The sequence below is a fragment of the Micromys minutus genome (genome assembly GCF_963924665.1).
Source record: "Micromys minutus genome assembly, chromosome: 12".
NCBI classification, from domain to species: Eukaryota; Metazoa; Chordata; class Mammalia; order Rodentia; family Muridae; genus Micromys; species Micromys minutus.
In genome coordinates this window covers 1742034-1748468 of record NC_137981.1, presented here as the reverse complement: position 1 = coordinate 1748468, position 6435 = coordinate 1742034, and the positions used below count along the sequence as shown (strand labels likewise).

General features: G+C 43.7%; 1 pseudogene across 1 annotated transcript; it reads right to left on the bottom strand.

Moving 5' to 3' along the window:
• Nucleotides 1–232: 232 nt before the first annotated feature.
• Nucleotides 233–1169, bottom strand: LOC308428262 (DNA-directed RNA polymerase I subunit RPA43-like; annotated as a pseudogene). Its single transcript has one exon. The product of its transcript is annotated as a DNA-directed RNA polymerase I subunit RPA43-like (transcript).
• Between the last annotated feature and the right edge of the window lie 5266 nt (nucleotides 1170–6435).

Genomic DNA, 6435 nt, shown 5'->3' with positions numbered 1-6435 from the left:
ACAATATGAATCAAGAATGAAAGCATTTGCTAAGATTTTCTACTGAACTGTAATAAAATAATACTTTAATAATACTGGTATTATCCAAAATTTATATAGTCAGTTGTATGATTTCAGTACAAAACCCAATTACTAATCAAGTATATGTTTGTGAACTTCCCGTAAGTATTTTCTACCATTCAAAATATCTATTTATCTGTGTATCTGAATATGTTAACAACAGAAAAGGCAATTACTGTTTCTTCTTAGATGACTCAAAGCTAGCCTCTTCACTGTGTTTTCTTTTTCTTCTTATGGCCACTTTGGTAGCCACTGGAGTCACTGGCCTGGAAAATGGGGTCCTGATCTTCCTGGTGCCTTTTCTTCTTCTTTTTCTTCTTCTTTGGCTCTTCCTCAAAGAAGTGATTCGCATTATCAGTACACGGTTGGTCTGTCTCTTCCTTTGGAGTGACATCTGTAACATCTGCCGCCTCTGTAACAATATCGGCTGTTGCACGTTTCCGTATCTTTGTTTTTCTTCTTTGAAATTTTTTCAACAACCACTTCAATGACAGTTTCTGCTACATCTTCAGAAACTACAGAGCTCTTACATTGTATTTAGTTTTCCTGGAACGCGGAATACGCCAGCAGAATCTGAAACTAAGCGAAATACATCAAATTCCAGTTTATCCCCTACATTTATCTCCAACGTTTGCCACTCCTCATATGACATCTGCTCAGGTTTAGGGATAGAGGCATTAAAACATCCATGTACTAAACAGCCAATATGGCTAGAAGACACTTTATTAACTGTACCCATTAACTTGTGCCCTGGTTCAGGGCAGAAAATAACAAAATCTGCTTCAGTGTTAAGATGAATGTGTCCTTGATCATCGTAAGTATATTCCAGTTCACTTACAACTCTGATGTTGTCACATGCAGGAGGGACACCTAAAAGGCTCTCAGAGTAGCACTGGAGCTCGGCGTTCAGCTGCTGATGGATGCCTGTGAGATTCCTGCTCAGGCAGCAGGGCGACAGGGCGATGTGCCTGAGGCGGGGCGACCACCAAGCAGGAATAGCTGCGCACACTCAGCGAGGTAGCTGGGCGGCTCCAAGCAAGGACCTGACCAGCCGCGGGCCTCTAGGAAGCCGCCTTGGTCCTCTGCGATCCCCCACAGCCCGCAGCCATGCGGCTTGTCTTGAATCTCACTTTGAAGGGGGAATAAAATAATCATAAGAGGCAGATGGAGGAGGAAAGTAGGTGGGAGAAAAAAATGAGGGTGCGAATGGGGGGGATTTCGGGATCATGTGTGGGAAAGACAGGGCAGAGGGCCAGAGGAATGAATACAAAATGAATGCTGGGGTCTGGGACATCCCTAAGACATGCCAGAGACCTGTTGGAACCCAACAATCAATTACCTGAGACTCACAGCAGTGGAGATATGGAACCTGAAGAGGCCACCTTCTGTAGCCAAACAAGCGTTAGGGGACACCAACCACCCACAAAACTATCACCTCAAAATTTATCTTGTCTACAAGAAATACGGGGACAGAGGATGAATCAAAGACTGAGGGAAAAGCCAAGCAGTAACACACCCAGCTAGAGACCCATTCCACAGGTAAACTCTAGTCCATGACACTATTAATGATACTCGGTAATGCTTGCAGACAAGAGTTTAGCATGGCCGTACTGTGAGAGGCTCCACCCAGAAGCTGACTCACACAGATTCAGGGACCCACAGCCAAACAGTGGGCGGAGCTTAGGGATTCATTCTCATAGAAGATTTCGGAGAAGGGTTGATGCCCCGAAGGAGATAGGCACTCCACAGGAAGATCAGCAGGATCAACTTACCTGGACACTTGGGGACTCTAAGAGACTGACCACCAAGCTATGAGCATGCATGGCTGGACTTATGGACCCTGCACATACGTAGCAGATGTGCAGCTCGGTTTTCACGTGGATACTAAACAACTGGAACTTGGGCTATCCCTAAAGCTGGACTCCGGAATCTGTTCCCCTAACTCAGCTGTCTTGTCTGGCCTCTGTTAGAGGAAAAGGGGCCTAGTCCTGCAGCAACTTGACGTGCAAGAGTTGAGGAATAACTAGGCCTTCTTGCTCTCAGAAGAGAAAGGGAGCGAATGGGGAGAAGGTATTGTGGAAAGTGGGGACCAGGAGGGATCCAGCAATTGAGATGTAAAAAGAATAAAGAAAAAAATAATAATTCCAACATGGGTTTTTATGTAGGCACTGAACTTGAGCCCGAGAAATCCATTCAGAGGAAACAGAAGACTGACCCCTTCCCTCAGTCAGACATTTCTTTCGTCTGAGGTCTTACAAAAGAGCCTAGAACAGTGGGCATGACAAATTCTACAAACAAGCTTTTCACCAAATATAGGGGAAGGGGAGAGACTGTACTGAAAGTCATTAAGGCATGGACAGCAGCTCCAGATACCAGGAACTTGATCTTTTCCCGTATGTACATATTTTCCTACTGAGACCCTCGACTGCTTTGGAGCTCAGTGTTCTCTCTTGTGGGGATCGCTGTCCTGTGCGCTGCGGAATGCTTAGCAAAAGCTTTGGTCTGTCCTCACAGATCCAAAAACCAGCCCCACCTCTGCCCCCAGTTGTTAACAGTCAATGTCTTCAGTTTGCTTAATATCTTATGGAGAAGAAAGTCCTCAATTTAATAATGACTGCATTATGCATAGCTTGTTGCTTGGGGTGCCCTAAAACCTTCATAGTGGGGGACCACAGACACATATGTCATACGGTGACATGGTGACACATATATGTGACACATACCGTGACACAGCCTCTGTTTTTGTATAATCAAAGTGCCTTTTAATTCTTTTAGTGTGAGGTTTTGTTTTTTTCTGATCTTCTCATTTGGAAGAAACTGCCCCTCCCTCTGACACTCTGGCAAATGTCCATCTTTGATGTTGCAGCAGGATGTTGTCATCTATAAAGGTCACACTGGAGAACTGCAAACCACGGTCCCGGAAACAGATACCTGACAAATTCTCAAAGGCTGTAGGCCACTGCATAGGTATCAGCAAACCAGCTGTTATCAAAGATATTGTGATGCCTTTGGTCTATGACTAAGCTTTCCTGTTGCAGCTTTCAGCGGGCTGTCCTGTCATTACTTCTGCTCCCACACCACCAACTACTCTTTTAGCGCCTTGGGAGAATAATCATTGCATTCAGATCACAGAATCATTACACCCTCTGAAGGAACTTTCTGTCCCTATCATTGGTTAAGACCCCTTGAACCTTCTATCCCTGCTTTTGATTTTGCCTTTTATAACAATGCCTTCCTCGTTTGCAGTTCTCATCATATTTGAAGAATAATTTGATTATCCTTGGAATTCACTGGGTAGTGGCCCCCATGAAGGTAAAACACTGGCTATTTCACACTGTATTAATCTTCAGTCCTTCACACGCTCCCCACGTGAGACCTGAAGCTTATCGAACAAATAAATGAGTAGATTAATTAGCTAATGTTTGTAAAGACCCTACAAGTGCTGTCACAGTGAACAACAAATGGCTGTGACATTGCCATTAGTATTTCCAGCAGACACATATTCAGTGATTCATTCCCTTCCTCATTCTCTCTGTCTCTCTGTCTCCCTCTGTCTCTGTCTCCCTCTGTTTCTCCCTCTATCTTCTCATTTCTATTTTTTCCTGATTCATAAGAGTCCTAAGCTATGTCAAATAAACTCTTTTATAACATTCAAGATTTCAGAAGAGAATAAGTCTAAAGGTCCCATAAACACCTGTTTACAGGCATGCTATTTGCTGTAGGTTTCTCCAGGTACAGAAGTCTCGGCTCTGAACACTCCCCTCCACGGGTTCAACTACAAAACAGATATATGGACAGCCTGAGCTTCAAACTAGCTTAACCTCAGGCTTTCACTTGTAGGATGAATTATTAAGGAGAAGACAGATGTATGAGGACTGAGAAGGGCAATCCCAGAGCCTAGGTCTCCTTTGCAACAACAGTCCCACACCATGGGCAATTGGATTGAACAGAAGTGAAATTCAATTTTCTGTGACAACAGAGCCTGGTTGAGCTGTCCCGCTGCCTCCAGGGGAAGCTTCATCTTCTCAGTAGTGACCCAGGTCCTCTTCTTTCTGTTTAACTTCTGTAAGTAATCCATGTGCTCTAGGATGCTCACGTGCCATCCAAAGATGTACAAAATGGCAGGGAGCCCCACTTGCAGCCACTGGAGTAGTTAACCATGGCTAACTCCAGCTAAGTAGAATAGACAACATTTCATACAGTCTGTGGTTGCTGATGTCGTGGTTACATGCATTTGGCATGGTGACTTCTTCATCATAGTGAGATCTACAGAATGAATACCAGATGCAGAAGCAGCTGCCATATAAAATCCAAATCCCAAGACCACCTTGGGATGCATAAAACACCAGGGCTCTCAGAAATGTCCCCTTCTTCCCATCTGGGGATACCTGGAAAGGTAAGGATGGCTATCATGGTCATAAAACTAACAGTAAGAGGCCTCTGTCCTGGGCCTGACTCACCACAAACGGATAGAACAGATGAGCCTTCCTGAAACACAAGCAAGTCACTTCACAGGGTGTTTGGAGGCCTCCATCATTTTTATTGGCCCCATCTGTTACAGAATCAGAGCTTTCGATGTCTTGGTACCATAACCAAGTACATCCACAGAAGAGTCAGATCTGGGATAAGACGTAAGTTCCAAAGCCCAGAAACCTCCATGCAGACCTGAGTTGCTCCTGCTTTTTTTTTTTTTTTCAGACTGAGTCAATTGTGTTATTTTGTGAACCTGCCTACTGGGGACAGTGACTTTATGTAGGTGGATAGAGAAATGACGTAAAGACTAGCTTGACATGTGACTAGAAGAGAATGCTCTAGTGTACATGGAATCTCTTTCTCTGAAGCTAGGTCCTTTCCAGGCCACAGAGGGGACCTCTCAGAGCCTGTATGAAAGAAACTGCGCGTAACTGTATGAGCTTAGCTCACCCCAGTAACCTCACAAGGTCTCACTTACAAGCAGGACAAGGGCTAGTTCTGTTTGTGGAAATTAACAACAGAAGTTAAAATAAAAGCAGCACTTTAGTTATTCTTTGATGATGCTTCATACCCCTCCTCAGCAGGGACTCTTACCAGACCTGCCATACCATCAGGGGGAAGGGGAAAGGCAGACAGGAAATGAAAGGATTTCCTGCTTGGATTCCAGAATTGCAAAGCTTTCTGATCAGTACAGTTGGCCTTAAAAAGACAGAAAAACGACCCTGTTTCAAAAGCCCACCGGAACAGAGGCAGGAAAGAAAGAAGAAGAAGAAAAAAAAAAAACCTTTGAAAGTGATAATTAAAAGGAAAATCCAGTCCAGGCCTTTCAAGTTCTCTTGGGCTCAAGATTCCTTTTTCTTTCCTCCAGAACCCTCTGCTTCTCTGGGAGGCAGGAGAGAATGCCTCAGGGTTGCTTTTATGCTGCAGCAGCTCAAGCTAGTACTTAGCCTCAAAGGGAAATTCTTTCTGAGCATGGCCTCATACCCAGGGCCAGTCCTCTTGTGGACCAGAACACGCTGGGCTCTGAAGATTAGACCCAGAGTCTAATTTTAAATGGAAAACTCTTAGGATTCCTTGAGCCAATCACTCATAATTCTTTTATATATTTAGAATATCGAGGCCGGCCTCCTCGAGGGTGGGGCAGGCACATGAGAATGGGCACACAAAGTAATCCATCATCACACCACTTTGGTGCATGCTTCCTATGACTGGCCTTTTGTTTCCTTTCAAAATTCATTCAGTATGTCAGGATAGCTTCAGAAATTGGTTTGAATGATTATCTCTTGTCATTTGATTGTGTAACCATGAACATGAAGGTTTTTATTACTGAACCTTGGTTTCCTTAAATGTCAAATGACCGTTCATGTGTTTCTTACTTCTTCACATGTTATGAAAATGTGGTAATAATAGACCTTTTTGATATGCTAAACATGACTCATTAGGTCTCATCTAATACATCAACCTGTAGTTGTACATCAGTGCTTAATACAGCGTCATTGTCAGTAACCACATAGTTAGAATGTATCTAGGCTTTGATCAACAGAGAAAAGGGTATAGGACACATGGTATTTATTTATTTTTAAAAAGTTAAGATTTATTTATGTTACATGTATTTTGTCTGTATGTATGCATTTCTACTGCATGAGTGTCTGGTGCCCATAAATATTTGAAGAGGGCAACAGCATCCCCTGGAAATGGAGTTACAGATGGTTATGAGTCCATGTGAGGGTGTTTGGAACCAAACAGGTATTCTGTAAGAGTGGCATGGTGGTTTGAACAAGAATGGCCTCTGAAGTCTTGTAGATTTGAATGCTTGGCCATCAGGGAGTGGCACTATGAGAGAGAGAAAGAGAGAGAGAGAGAGAGAGAGAGAGAGAGAGAGAGAGAGAGAGAGAGAGAGAG